The sequence below is a fragment of the Protopterus annectens genome, chromosome 2.part2, assembly GCF_019279795.1.
Source record: "Protopterus annectens isolate FY-2018-M chromosome 2.part2, PAN1.0, whole genome shotgun sequence".
In the NCBI taxonomy this organism is placed as follows: domain Eukaryota; kingdom Metazoa; phylum Chordata; order Ceratodontiformes; family Protopteridae; genus Protopterus; species Protopterus annectens.
Genome location: NC_056730.1, coordinates 253094567 through 253111125, shown reverse-complemented (window position 1 = coordinate 253111125; position 16559 = coordinate 253094567).

The following is a 16559-nucleotide window of genomic DNA, read 5'->3' as shown; positions in this document are numbered from 1 at the left end:
ACACATACTTCACATAATCAGTGTGCCATGCAATCACAGCCCTTAAGGCAAAATAACATACCCAACACACTAGTAATAAGTGACTCTATAGTCGGGCACACTGATGTCCCACTAACTAGGCTGGGCAAGGAGAAGGTTACTGTTAGCTGCCTGTTGGGTGCCAGGATCCGCCACATAGCACAAGCACTCAGGTCGCTCCAGAACAAGTACAAATACGACTCTATCATTGTCCATGTTGGTGTGAATGACCTGAGACTTACCTCCCTGGACTACATGAAAAGAGACATGGAAGAGCTCTCTGATCACATAGCCCAGGCTGGTATGACCCTGACCCTGAGTAGCATCCTGCCCTCACCAAGAATGATGCCACAGTATAAAGAAAAAATGATCAGCTTCAACAATTGGCCAAGTTTCTGGTGTCATTCAAAGGGTATATAGTATCTGTCCACCTGAGATGACATGCTCGATAAGCCACATTGCTTTGCAAGAGATGGCTTGCACCTGTCACCCTTAAGCTTTTGAATACTGGCCAGGGCTTTTGCTGCCCCCATAGCGTCTTTTTAGGCAAGGCTCAAAAGACAAACCCACCACTGTAAATAGCACAAGTAACCAAAAACTGAAGGTAATGCTACTCAACGCCTGTAGTCTAAACCTCAAAATGCAAGCACTTGAGGTACTCCTCAGTATGGAGAACATTGATATCTATGTAGTTAAAGAAACCTGGTTTAAGGCTCCAGAGAGCACCCCAGCACTACCATGCTATAACTCATTTCATACTTTTCGGCCACAGAACCTGGACCGAAACACAAAAGGTGAGGGTGTATCAATATTCATTAAGGATACCCACACCTCCAGGTTAGTGGCACAGTACAATGCCTCAGAGATCATCCATGTGCAACTAACAATGGGCAAAACTGCAATTCAAATTGTAGCTTGCTACAGATCACCCACCATGACCCAGGACCCCCATTCCACATTTCTGGAGACACTGTAAAATATGAAGGTCCTACCAAATGCCCTAATATTGGGTGATTTAAATTACCCAAACACTAACTGGGAAAACTACTCAAGTACTAACTCCCTTGACCAATGCTTCCTAGAATTTATAAACTCAAACACCCTGGATCAACTGGTCAACACCCCCATCAAAGGTGACAACATATTAGACCTGGTCATCACCAACATGGCCAACTGATGTTCTACACCAGAGCTCAAACCCTCACTGGTTAGATCAGACCATAGACTAATTACTCTGGATATCCACATTCTGCTCCATCCCCAATCAAGGAAACCACCATGAAAAACTTTTCAAAAGCAAACTTCATGTTACATAAGACCGAGGTGGAAAGGATCACAGCCCCCATGCTAAAGGACAATGCTGTCCAAGCTACTAAATCCCTTACAAAGGCACTCTATGAGCACCTGCAAGAATGCATGGATCATGCTATCTCAAGCAAAACCAAGACTCACTCCTCCAAGAAAAGAAAACCAGTCTGGTGGACCCCTGCCATAAACAAGCTATACAACAGAAGGAGGAAACTAGTGCAGAAAAGAGTAAAATCCCAAGAAGGAAAGACATCCCTGATCAATATCAGCAAGAAACTACAATCTCTCATAAAATCATTCAAGGCTAGCTTTGAAAGAAAAATTGCCAAGGACTCCAAAGACAACCACAAAGCGTTCTTTAGCTATGTCAAGAACCTAAGTGGAAACTCTTAGGTCTGCTCTGAGTTAGTGCAGAATGGCACAAAATACACTGAACCGACTGATATTGCCAATATTCTGTCAGACAGGTTTAGTGCAAACTTCACTCCCCCTAACCCTCTTAGGGGCCCATAACCATACCAGAAGAATGTAGAGCCCCAGCAATCACTGACACACAGGTTAAAACAGCCCTATCCAAAGCCAGAAATATAGCTTCAATGGGACCAGACGGTGTCCCAAGCTGTGTCTTACACGAGCTCCAAAATGAACTAACCCCTCACCTAAACACACTGTTCAAACTCAGCCCCTCTGCAAGCTACGTACCCTTAGAGTGGTGCACAGCAACAGTTATCCTGCTCCACAAAGGTGGAGCCACAACGGACCCCAGGAACTATTGCCCTATAAGCCTGACTAGCCTGGTCTGCAAGGCTATGGAGAGCATCATCATGGAAATCATTAACAGAGACATTGGTAACCTTCAAACATTGGACCCCTACCCAGTCAGGCTTTGTTAAGGGCAGATCATGCCTCCTAAACCTGGTGTGCTTCTTTGAGACAGTTACCAAGGGTTTAGACGAGGGAAAGGAGGCCCACACAACCTACCTAGACCTTGCAAAGGCTTTCATCACCATTCCGCATTATGGTATTGTAGAGAAGCTCACCAGCCGGAACATAAACCCCTATGTCATGAGATGGGTTGCCAGTTGGCTCATGGATAGAACCCACATGGTGAGAGTTGCAGGCTCTAGGTCTGACTCTAAACCAGTTACAAGTGGCATCCCCCAGGGCTCAGTCTTGTGACCCCTCCTGCTCGGTATATACTTATCAGAGGTACAGGCAAGCACAGGAGGACATGGCTGACCACATTTGCAGGTGACTGCAAACTGGGAGCCATAATTGACTCTCCAGCTGATACAGACATCCTCCAGAAGGGTCTCACTGAGACGGATACCTGGTGTCAAAATCATGGCATCAAGCTAAATGCCAAAAAGTGCAGTCATCTCCTTTGGAAAAAACAAAGTACTCGTGAACTACCACATACGTGATAGTCCCCTAAATACAGAAAATGTAATAAGGGATCCGGGGACCCAAGTAGATAGTAATCTCTCCTTTGATAATCATATTGCCAAGGTGGTTAGAAAATCCTTCTGTGTGGCTCACCTAATCACAAAAGGGTTCGCATCTAGAACAAAAGAGGTTATTGTGCCCCTCTACTCATCACTCATCAGACCCATCATAGAGTACAACATGTACCGTACAAGATACCTGCAACAGCTGGAAATACCACAGAAGTACCTCACTAAGAGGATTACTGGCCTCAAACAGATTCCCTATGCAGCCTGACTGAAATAACTCCAGCTGTACTCAGTTGCATACCGCTTACACAGAGGTGATTTCTGCCTGACATACAAGACCATGTGCAACCCAAAATTGATGGACATGCTCCACCTAAGAAAAAATAAATCCCCAAGAACCACACGCTCTAGGGATTTAAACCTCACTACAACAATAAATAGGATGTGCTAGAGGGATAGATTCCTGTCCCAGAGACTCTCCATGCTTTGGAACAGGATTCCAATCTACCTTAGGCAGAGCTCCTCACTAACACTCTTCAAGGAAACCTTGACGAGTGGATGGGAAACAGAAAGTTTACCCCAGAGATCACTGCAGTGGCTCTGCTGGACAGAGGCACAGGGAACTAATGGCTCTGCTGGACCAAGGCACAGGGAACTAATCTAAGGGGGCGGCGAAAGCCAACACATTCTGGCTAGGCTTATAGATGCCCTCGGGCAGATAGCCTAGTACTTACCTATGAACTATGTTTCATTTTAATTTGGTCATATTTATTACCATCAGCAATGCATTCTGCCCATGTGACATACACTGGCCATTTGCTTAACTGTAGCTTGGGTTGACTTCAAAACCACTCTATGCAGTGTATACATGCATTTGCAATATATCCCCTTACATAGTGTTATCCTGTATTATGATTTGCCTACATTGCTTTGCTGGCATGTCCTCCTTGATTTGGACCTGTCTTCTCCACCTCCTTTCCCTTTTTGCAGGTATGGCATATATCTAGCATACATGTATGGTATATATTAATGTCATCCATTATCACATAGCTGCATTTTTATAAGGTCAATTAATGCCAACCATATGTCCATTATACAGATGAAGGACACATGCATGCAAGCTGCTGGCTATTGCTTGTGTTATACCCTTGTTCCTGATATACTTGTGTGTTGCATATTACTTAGATTAATTTGATGCAATTCATGTGGGCAACCTGAAAGTAGTTACGTAGTATTAATTGAAGATTTCATAATGTATATTATTTCATGACATTGTTGTGTGTATCTTTTATGAAATTGCTTTCCAGTAGTTTCCTGTTAGGCCAATAAAGGTTTTCTGTATATAAATATATATATATATATATATATATATATATATATATATATAGATATATATATATATATATACATACACATCTACATCTGTGTGTTGCCTCTGATATAGCACATGTCTGTGACATATGCATTCCATTACACATCTGTTTGGGTTGTGTACACCTACTTGTGTTAGGAGCAGCCAGTTTGCTGCTTTGCTACTTTGCTTACTTGCTTGCCTTTCATTTGCATGATTGGAGCTTCTGTTCTGTCCTCTGCTGGTGATATCCAGCAATTCCTGGGCTGCTGTTGCTTAGCTTACACTTTAACTGCTTACAGACTACTTGGGTATTGAATTCAGTATCTAGTGCACACTGTGATCCTCACTAATTACACTATATCACACAACTGCCATGAGCCATACACATCAGGTATGACTGCCACACAGTTTGCAACATGGCTGCATTTGAGCATGGCTGGTTTGTATCCCTACCATATTTGTCAGCTTCACATTGCCCATGTTGTAGTGTGCCTGTCTGTATATCTTACCTTTCCTTTATGTTTATTTCCAACCTTTGTCTGTCATGTATTGTGATATTTGTTATATGTGTATACCTGCTGTTTTGTCCTTCTTCTCCACTTTCCCTGTCTTTCCTTTTCTTTCTATACTCCAAAAAAGGGCTCTATTCCCACAAAAAAAAAATGCAAATGCTCAGTGACTGTCCCTCAGATTATCCAATTCCAACATACCTCTTTTGTGTCCGTCTTATTGACTCATATCCCACATCTGCTTTTTTATCTCTCTATTTCCTTGTGTGTGTGCATTACTCATGTTCACCTCCCATGTCCTGCTCCAATTTTCAGCTACTGTTAGCCTTGTTGAAGTGGCCGTGATTGCCCTACACCTTTAGTAATTTTATTATTAGAAATTTTATGGATTCCATCGGAATCTGTATTTTCCAGTGAATATATTATATTAGTGCATGACTTACGGAGACATCCATAATTGCCTGTGGGCTTACAGGAGGCATTGCTATAGATATGTGTGCCTTTCAAATGTCGTGCTGCTTGCATTGGGGTTGTAGAATTTCCATAGCTTTATTAATTCACATCACAGTTTATGCAACACTTTTCATGACTTTGAGTGTCTGTTACTGCTAGACAGTGCACTTTTGCTGCTCGTCAGTTCTGCTTTGCACAAACATATTCTAAGTTCACTGAGGAATATTAACATATTACAGATATCAAAATGTGTCAGATTCTGCAAACATTACTGAATCTGGCCCCTGAAGTTTGGGCACCCTAGCCACTGAATTTCTCTCTCTTCCTCATGCAGGTCCGTGGCTAGGGTGCATTGAAGGTGCCCTAAAGCTTTGAATGCTGGATGGTGGGTCTGATCCTTGGAAGCATACTTTCCCTATATCTTCATGCTACCACAGCAGTAATCTAATGGTGAACATCCTTTGCTTTACCTTATCAAGGAAGTAATCAGCGTGCCATGTTTATGAAAATAGAAGTTTTCCCTCCTCAGTTACCAGCACTTAAATTTCAGGATATATAGGCATTACTTTAAAATTAAGTTGTGAGATGTTAAATGTTTATTGTGCCATACCTAGCTATAGTTTTTGTGTTTCCTTAAAAATGTATAAAAATAATCTTGTGTGCCCCAGATAACCCTAATATATATATATATATATATATATATATATATATATATATATATATATATATATATAGATAGATATCTATCTATATATATATATATATATATATATATATATATATATATATATATATATATTTATCTATATGGGTCTACTGCTTTTACTCAGCTTCTACGAATGAATCGCACCACAGTGGAGGACAGCAGGAAAACATGCTATGTCCTCCACTGTGGTGCGATAGTTATGGACCTTAGGGTTAGGGCATGGGTGATGGTAAGGGGATAGCCCTACTAGCTATCCACTTACCATGACCTGTGCCCTAACCCTTAGGCCCGTGATTACCGCACTACGGTGAAGGACAGGCTAATCTCCACTGTGGTACGGTAGTCACGGACCTTAGGGTTAGGACATGGGTCATGCTCTTACCATGACCTGTGCCTGAACCCTAAGGTCCGTAACTACTGCACTAAAATCAGTAGTAGCCCGTTCGCTGAAGCGGGTTTCGCGAAAATGCACTTTCAATTAAGTGCACTTTCACGTAACCCAGGGTCTACTGTGTGAGTTCGAAGAAGTGTATTTTCGAACTTATACAGTAGACCATTCGGGTCATATTTACAGTGTTGTAGCTCTTTCTCTAATAGATTTATTTTATCTTTTAAAACTGCCATCTTAGATTCCATCTTTGACAAACATTCCTGTTGTTTTATAGTTGAATTGTGTTCCATGTCAACTTCTGTTACTAACAGGAAGAGGTGTTCAAATAAAGTCACCATTCAATCATCATGGAGAGCTTCTATTCACCTGTCCTGTAATGAAACCTTGTATCTTTGTTCCATTTCTGGCATTCCTTCCTGAAACTGAAGGAATTAATCACACAAGAAGTAGCATTTTATTCCGTTCATTGCGACAGTGAAAATATAAACATCCATACTTGAGATGGGTCAGTCATGGCTCCCCCCAGCTATTTACTGATGCAGGTGAGCTGTTAGTACAGGAATGGGTGGTCACTTTGGAGGCAACTGTTTTTTTTTTCACTGAATAGCCATTTTCATGGTTTGATACAATGAGGAAGGATGTCATATTTTTCAAAATCCTCTCCATTTGGACTGTATATTTGGCAAGAACACTTTAAGGACAAGTGACTTATTTTTCTTTCTGACAATGGCTCAGACATTCCAAAATGGATAGTTTCATTACAGAAGATTCCATTCTGTGTTAAGATTGTCAGTTTTACTCAGTTCACAAATCAGTTTAACATGTTCTGCTATGCATGTGCGTTGTGCTCATCATACCATAACTGACAGCTTATCCGATCTATTGATTTCCAGGTTTTGAGTTTTGGATCCAGAGTATCAGAGGTTTCTCACTTCAATCCCTCTGCAAGTGTGGCTCTTTGGAGAAGAATGCTGTTCTCTTTATTGGGCAGTTCATGAGATTCAAACACTAGGAGAAATGACACTTTTGTCTTAGCTAAATTAAAGCCTTTTATTTGATCTACCAATCAAAGACAGACAATGGGCATTTGACAGCTTGAGTCAAGATTTTGTACATAGGTGCTGCCTACAAGATTCGCCCAGCTCTCTGTACATACAAGTTACTGCTGTTGGTTGGTTGATAAGATTCTTAGACCTCCCCAGTTTGCCTTATCACTAGTTAGTTTACAGATTATGGAGAGACTGGAGCCACATGAATACTGACCACAGAGACTCAGGAAAGGCCACTGGAGCTCAATTGCTCCTAGATGTAATAAAAGGATTAATAAATTCAGTGAATTAATACTATTCCTTAACATTATGGGCAACTTTAATCTCCTGGCTTTAGAGTGAGGTCTTTAGAATGAGTGAGTTTTTACACTTAAGATGGGTAGATGTTGTAGTTGCACAAACACTTTTGCTGGTTTGCCTAAGAAAATCAAAAACTGACAAAAGAAGTTGTGATCACAAATTTTCTTATGAAAATCGGAGTTATTCGCTTCCTGTTCTATTCACTGGGTTACAGTAACACAAGAGTTCTAGGTGTAGTTTTGCCTCAAGAATTGGTATTCCATCATCAGAATTGTCAACCTGTATCCCCCTCAGATGACAATGCCATATTATCACTGAGGGTTATAGTTCTCATTCTTTTAGAATAGGGAGAGTGACTGATCTAGCCAGGGATGTTCATACTGCATAGCTGACAAAATGTAAAGGGAAATAGAAATCAGATGTCATCCACAGTTACAGTAGATGATCATATTTATATTTCAGTTTTAGGTCCATGCCTGCAGCTGATACTAAGCTATTCCTTCATCTACGGAGCAACCTCCAGAGCTTGCATTGGGCCAAATAGCAGTAATGTTTATCTTGATCCTAATCAATAGACTGTAACATGGCACATAGGTTTATCATGGCTTTAGTTGCACCAACTTTTGAAAGTTTCCTTTCTTGCACCAAGGTACATGATGCACTAATACTTTGGGTGGCAGTAATGTGTGCTATATGCCAATATTGATTCTTCTGGGAAAATCCTGACAGACTATGCCAAAAGTTTGCCTTTATACATGTAGGTTGGTCTTCCAATATTCTTAGATAGAGATGGTTTGGTGTATGCAAACCTTCCCTGATTGAATTTACTCACCCATTTCTTTGAACTGCAGAATAGCCAGAGCATCTAAACAGATTAGTTTGGGTGAAATTGATCACCCTGATCTGGGAAAGCCAGAGTCAGATTTTTATCACAATGTTCATTTGAAAGAGGCAGGTTGCGATTTGTTCACTGTACAGTTAGCCTTCCATGTTAAGGAGGTAATATAAATTAAAAAAAAAGACTACACATGGTGTTCAAACACTAGTGGTACTGGTTGCACCCAAACCAGGGGAATCACAGAAATATGTTAGAGTCTGCTGCAGCATTATGTAATGTGTATATGCAACAGGTTATTATTACTGCTGTGAGCCACAGTAATGCATACCTTTACCATTGGAGACACTATGTCCTCTGAACTCACTTAACATGTTATGGTTTTCATGACTTAGACATTGTGGACTGGTACCATCTGGACTGGGTCAACATATAGGAGCGGGTAGACATGTTTTATCCTTGTGCTGGCCCGTGGTATCATGGATTACATCTCATAGTTAATACCATGCTCTGTGTGGCTTTAAGTATATTAGCTACTGTGGACTTTCAGTGACTTAGTGAGGAGCCAGTGGGGGTATCTGGCTCATTTGTCTGCTGAGGAATACTCTGTGAGTTTCTTGATACCATGCAACAGCATGTTTGGAAGGATTGTGGTTTCCACATACCAGAGAGGACACAGCCAACAACACGTGGGAAAGGGATATCACTCCATGAATTGCCAGGCAGTCTGCAGTGTACACAAGGTATTATCTACAATATGTAAGGAGGCAACATAGGCTGTTAGCATGACTCCCATGTATGGCACACCTGTGATCTTTAACAGTGGTTTGTGAGGGGTGGCCTTAGACTAGGGTGTCTTATTGACAATGCTAGATATGCTCTGGAGTCCTGATTGATGACACCCATCAGAAATCCACAGAAAAACAGACAGCAGGAATACAACCATGCCGTATCACAAACCAAAGTCATTGGGTAATATGTGTTTGGGCTGCTGAAGACACATCTATTACCTAGATGCATCTGGTAGTGCTTTGCCCTATGAACTGGGTACACATGTTAAATTATTTTCAGTGTGTGCAATGCGTTGCAATTTCAGATGTTGGAGGTAGTTACAACAGGGAGGTCAGATGCCAGAAAAGCATCTCTGGCTCACCAGGCATTAGAAACTGAGCCAGATGAGCAGTCAGTGGAAGAGCTGGCTGCAGGGCATTAATGAGCTAGATGTAGGTGGACACAATATGATGTGGCACAGGCACCAAGGCAGTGGTTTATATACAGCTTAAGTCCATAGCAAAGCATATCTTCTTCTTCTATCGGCTGCTGCTGTTAGGGGTCGCCACAGCAGATCAACTGTTTCCATTTCTTCCTGTCCTCTGCATCTTGCTCTGTCACACCAACCACCTGCATGTCCTCTCTCACCACATCCATAAACCTTATCTTAGGCCTTCCTCTTTTCCTGTTACCTGGCAGCTTCATCCTTAGCATCTTTTTCCCAATATACTCTGCATCCCTCCTCAGCACATGTCCAAACCAACGTAATCTTGCCTCTCTGGCTTTGTCTCCAAATCTTCCAACTTGGGCTGACCCTCTAATATACTTATTCCTAATCCTGTCCATCCTTGTCACACTCAGTGTAAATCTTAACATCTTCAATTCTGTCACGTCAAGCTCTGACTCCTGCCTTTTTGTCAATGCCACTGTCTCCAACCCATATAACAAAGCTGGTCTCACTACCCTCTTGTAGACCTTCCCTTTCACTATACTACAGTAAAAGTGATACATGGAAAGCCAACACAACACTATGCTTAACCATGTGTACACTGGGCAACACTGTGCATCATGCATAATCAAACAAAGCACAGAACAAAGCATATGGCACAGTTATCATCATTTGCAAAGAAGAGAGTGGGAGCATAAGTATGTGATGTCTTCCATAGGGAAATGTGTGAGTGATGTACTGACTGAACTTTTTTTCTACAGTGTGTGTAAAATGGGGACCTGCAGAGGATTATTCAGGAATCAACCTATGTCTCAATGCTAAAGCAAAAGAATACAATAAAATCACAGCAATGAAATGCAGTCCTTTGTATTTAAGGTTTACCTTCAAAATGTTGATGATCGGAATATCGAACAACATCCATGTACTCCAAACTGCGTCTTCTCAAAACATCGAATGGCAATGTTCTGAACCGCAAAATCTTGCCCCTTTTTGACCCATGTTAGCACTTGTTTGTAGGTGTGGCATGGTCGTAAATGTTGACCTTTGATATTTTTTTGAGTTTTGGAAGATTTGGTGGTTCAGATTTCACGGAAAAGTTTCAGTGGTGTGCACATTCGTGTATGTGCTGTTGACATTTTAAAGGTAAACTGTATTTAATTATGTATGTATGTATGCACTTATACATGTATTGTTTTTTGATGTCTGAGTAAGAGTGCTGGTCTAGTGACTCTTTTCAGGCACAACCCATGCTCCAGTGAGCAATAGTACAAAGCAATAATATACAGATACATCGATATCGCATATGTTCATGTACATTATTAACACACCCTCGCACAGATAACAGAAGTTCAGAGCAGACATTAACATTAGCAAATATACAATTAGAAAATATTTACCTATTTACAGAAACAGTAATGTCTAGTAAAACAGGTATAAGCTGAATTAACTGAGATAATCAGATATGCATGTAAGAGAGACAGTACAAATTTGTATATAGTTTATTTACTTATTTAGTACCCCTAAAGCATGTGCATCTTCACTGTTTCATATTGTGTTTTTTCAGATGTGCCATAAAGCCAGTCAGTGTTTTTCCCAATACCAATACATGAATCTCAGTTGGGATTTGTTAAAAGATGATTAAACTTGAACTATCAGTGGTTCTGGATCACTTACATTCAGATAAAAAAGCTTTCTCATTCACCTTAAAGTTTTTTTTTTATTTTGAAAAGGCCTTTGATTCCATCAAGTGATTTATTTATGGTCAAATCTGCAAGACTTTGGCCTCTGTTCTACATTAATAAAGGGCACTCAGGCTTTATATAACTCCCCCTCTATCCCTATCTTGATGAATTCCATCATTTCATCTGCCTTCTCCCTATAAAAGAGTACCAAACAGGGGTGTCCACTACCCCACCCCTATTCTTTTCCATTATGAAAACCTTAGTCTGTTATGCTAACAATCTGAATGACATAACAAAATAAAACATGTTGGGATTAGAACTCTGAATTTTATTATTTACAAATAACTGCTTAATTTTTTTTTGAAGATACTGAGAAGGGCATATCTTTGCTTTGCCAAGTATTTAAGCATTTTGTACAATTATCATGGCCTATGGTAAGCCAATCTAAATTGTTAATGCTACCTATAAATGATGGCTTGAAGCACAGTGTCTTTAAACTTTTCTCTTCCTCTTTACATTTGGTGTAGCTATGCCCCATGAAAGTTGAGTGTTTTCATTCACCCATCAATGAATATGATGCAAAATTTTAATCTGAGATCATTACAGGATGATTTGTTTATCAAACTCAGTCATATAGGGAATTGCATTTGCCCCCATACCAGATGAGTGGGAACCATGATGTTCAACCAGAACAGCTTCTACTTGCTGCAACATGTATGAATTAAATATAACAATCCATGCCTGAGGAAGGTACAAGTGTTACCAAGACACTTAAATAGGAAGGGAAGAGATAGAGGCTTCCCCTGCAAGCTTTTTATGCCCATCATCATTGGATGGCCGAAATGTGAATGATCTATGCATTTACACCTCCACTTGGACAACTGATAAAGTGTTATTTATTGGTGATATGGTCACTCCTTTGTGGGTCCTTTCAGAGGCCACTTTATTGGGGAGCTAATCTCACAAAGATATAGGATGGTATCAACAAACTCTTCCCAACATTTGGCATGGTTGCACTTTCTCTCATGCTCATAGGGAGCTATAAAGGCTTGGATCGACTTACTCCAGTACAGAATGCCAGTAGATTAGGTGTACCAGTGTAAGGCAACTGAGAACTATAAGTGGGAAATGAGTGCTAGAGATACGTTCTTGGAAGGATGCTGGCATTTCCCATATAGCAGAAAGAGTTGATGAGTTGCAGGTTATGTCCTTATTCAGACATCTGAAGGACATTTTCAGCTTGAAATACTTCTAGCATAGGCAAGCTCAAACTCAGCACTCTAATTAGCCAATGACAAGCAGATATCCTGAGTAAAGTACCTGGGACAGAGACTACAACTTACAAGCATCATTCAGAATTGTATGACAATTTCCCGTTTGTACATAACATTATGTGTTCCTTATATGGATACAATGCATCAGATTCAGTGAGTAACTACCCTGAGCATAAAGTCTTAAGTGATGCAATCACAGGTGCTGATCACTGTCACAACTGAAGTGACTTATCACTTCATGCATCATATAAACTGTAGGAAGTCACTTGCTACAAATACATCAAGCATTCTGCAACAGTTTAAAAGAAAAGGAAAAATAGTATTTATTTTCCTGAACTCAAGTATGAAAGGGCATTTTTGGTCCTCAATTTGAGGTTGAGGGGGGCACTAGATCAGGGAATAACACAGTGCATCAAAATTGCTAGCTATGGCTCTACTAAAATATGTAGTTTTTGTTTTGGTTACATCAGTGGACCTATATTTAGTAAGTCTAATAAAAATGCATTTGTATTTACAGTATACTGAGCAATTACTTCTTGATTCTGAATCATGTGGTTCTAAAGTCTGATAACACATTAGGGAAAGATAAACTTTCTATAGTAAATAATGGGGCACCGACACAGAAGAAGTAAACAGAACTGGAGGATTTCCTGGTTTTCCTGTAGCAGAAGGGGAGTGGAGACTCGTATGTGATGATGGTCTGGATGTGGGAGCTGAACTGAAGACAGCTGCACACATGTATGCATAGGATGTACTACATTAGTATTAACTATCACATTTGCAGTATAGGGCATGTGATGCAGGACTTATTCAGAGGCTTCTGCTCATCTGTCTTCCAGGTACCACTGGTCTGCAACTGTAACACCCTGCACAACAATGAACATATGTGAATAGGTTTACATATGGTATTCACAGGTTCTGTTATATAAGATTATGCCTGTTGGGATTGGGGTTTCCTTTTATTACAGTGAAAGTATATTCCAGAGAAGCATCACTCTCTGGAAGACATATCTGTCTCTTGAGCATGTTCTGTTAATGTCACAAACTAGGTTGAGATCCCTAGAGTGAGTGACTCTTGTGGCATTTGATTTGCAGATGTGCAGCATTTCCATTGTAGCAGAGTTGGAGCTTGCCCTATAGGCCAGGCACAAGTCACTTTGGGTATATATTATAACATCGAATACTACAAAGATCGAATGTTATAATATCGAACCCTAAACACCGAAATCCAAAAACATAGAGCAGTCCGAATAGCAAATTTTTTTCCAGGGAAAAAATTTGCTATTCTGAGAAACATACACACAGCACAAACACACACAAACAGCAATCCACACACATACACTTAAAATCCTACACCTAAACCTAAACTAAACTTTACATACACTAATAGCTATCCACTTACTATAGCCCAACTCTAACCCTAAGGTCTGTCAATATCGCACACTCACCTCACCTGCGCCCTAACACTAACTCACCTAACCCTCCCCCAACCCTAACCTACACACAATCGCACACTTACCTGAACCCGACCCGTAACTTTCCAACATTTTGAAAGCTGAAAACAGCGAAGCCACAGCAATGGCCCACCAAATTCTTTCCTTGGGAAAGAATTCGGTGTCCTGCACCTTCACTGTTTTCAGCGTTCGACATTACGAGGTCGATATTATAACATTCGATCTTTGTAGAAGTCAGTGTTATAATATAGACCCAGTCACTTCTCAGCAGACTATAAGATAGAGAATAAAGTTACAGGGCTTCCAGCCTGTCCACGTAGGTCATGGTTTGAGATCCCTGTATTTTTTTACTGAGAAACCTCTAAGGTCTCTCCAGCTACTGCAGGTATCTGATGAGGTGCATGCAAAAGAGTGCAGTATAGTCTATTAGTTGTCTGATGAGGGCTGAGTACAGTGGAGTTATAACATTCCTTGACCTGGATGTGTTGCCCTTGCTTATGAGCCATGCTACTTAGAAGGCTTTCTTTACCACTGTGGAAACATGGCGGTCAAAGATCAAATTGCTGTCAACCTGTGCTCCCTAGTCTCACACCAATGTGTTGGGACTCGGGGGTGGGGGGTGCTGCCAATATTGTAATTTGTAGGTAATTCTGTTTTGCCAAAGGGAATAATAACGCATTTCTTGCATTTAGTTTTAGACCATGGCTTTGCCACCAATCTTTTGTTTGTGGTAGCCCTTCTTGTAATATGTTGATATCATCGGGGGTTCAATGATTGTACACAGTTTGCAATCATGAGTGAACTTGGTGAACCAAAGGCCATCTACTTTGGCCGCACTTTTGAGAAATAGATGCCAAACAGTAAGGTGCACAGACCCCTGTCTTACTCCATTGGTGATGGATTTTCTGGATGTCGGTGGAGTAACCAGTTTTGACAGACTTGTTCTGTCTGTGAGCCAATTGTCGACTCATTTAGTAACATAAGTATTAATTCCTATCTGGGAGAATTTCTCAATGATGTCAGCATGAGGAATTGTGTCGAAAGCCTTGGCAAGGCCATGATAGCCTGTGTGTACTGTCCTACTTTCATCCATGGATTTGGTAACATTCTCAAAGAAGTCTACCAGGTTAAATAAGCATGATCTACCCTTAACAAAGCCAAACAAGGTTGGGTCTAGTGTCTGAAGGTCACCTATGTCCATTTCTGATAAAGTATATGATAATTCTTTCCATGCCGTTGCAGATGAGGGTGGCTAGACTTATGGGTCTGAGATTCCCAGGGTCAGTTGATGGCTCCACTTTTTGCAAGGGGATTACTGTTGCTGTTCTCAATTATGTAGGAACATACCCAGTTCTTAAGCTATAATTAAAGAGAATGCCAAGTGAGTCCACTATGTCTTGCTTTACATTGTTTAGTAAACAACCTGTAATATTATGTAATCCTATTGAGGCCATGTTTTTGGCCTTGGTGAGTGCTGAGATGACCTGTTCTCTAGAGATACTAGGCAAGTGGACTGGTGCCAGGTATACTTTTGGATATGGTAGTTGGGGATACAATGTGAAGTTTGCATTGAATATGTCAGCTAGCAAGTTGGCAATATCTTCTAGTGTAGTATGAGTGATCTCATCTACAACCAGTTTGGCACACAGCTGGGCATTCCCTTTTAGACTTCAGATGTAGTTAAAGAATATCTTATGATTATCCTTGGCTAGTGATGTGATTTTAGTTTCATAATTTGCTTTAGAAGATTTTACAAGATTTCTGATTTTCTTGATTAGGCTTAGGGCAGAACTCTTCCTCTGCAAAGTGATATCCCTCTTGCTTTTGGACAGCAGTTTTTTCCTCTTATTATATAATCTATTTATACTTCAAGTCCACCACGGTGGCTTGTTTTTATGGGAAGACCTGGTTTTGATCCATTCGGGTACAGCAGAGTTTATGCAGTCACTTAAGTGTTTGTACTGGGCATTTGCATACACTTCTGCTTAGTGATAATTGATATCTATGATTGCAGGTGGTATTAAGCTTTTTATACCATTGCTTAGTAGGATGTTGTTAGCTTTGGTAAAGTTTTTTTTATAATTTTTGTTCCTGTGAGGTTGTTCATTTCAGTAGTTACTTCAAATGAGACTGATTTGTGATCTTATCTAACCAGAGATGTCATCATGTAAGGGGAAGTAGAGTGACCCCCCCCCCCATGTTGGTAAGTACTATGTCTAGAATGTTAGACCTCCTGCTAGGGTGCAGACTATCTGTTCCAGACCATTTGTGCTAAGAAAGTCCAGGAATATCTGGCAACTGTGTTTTTGCTAGTGTATGTCCCCCACTCTATGGAAGGATAGTTGAAATCTTCCATGACTAAGATTTTGGGCTGTATGGCGAGGGATTCCAGTAAATCAAAATAGGTGATGTGCTCATCCTGGTTCATTGTGGGGAATCTACAGCTAGCAATGATGTGGTATGGTACTTTCTCATAGGTTCATAGGTTCATAGATTGATACTAGGCTATCTGCCCTAGGGCATTTATAAGCCTAGCCAGAGTGTGTTTAGCTT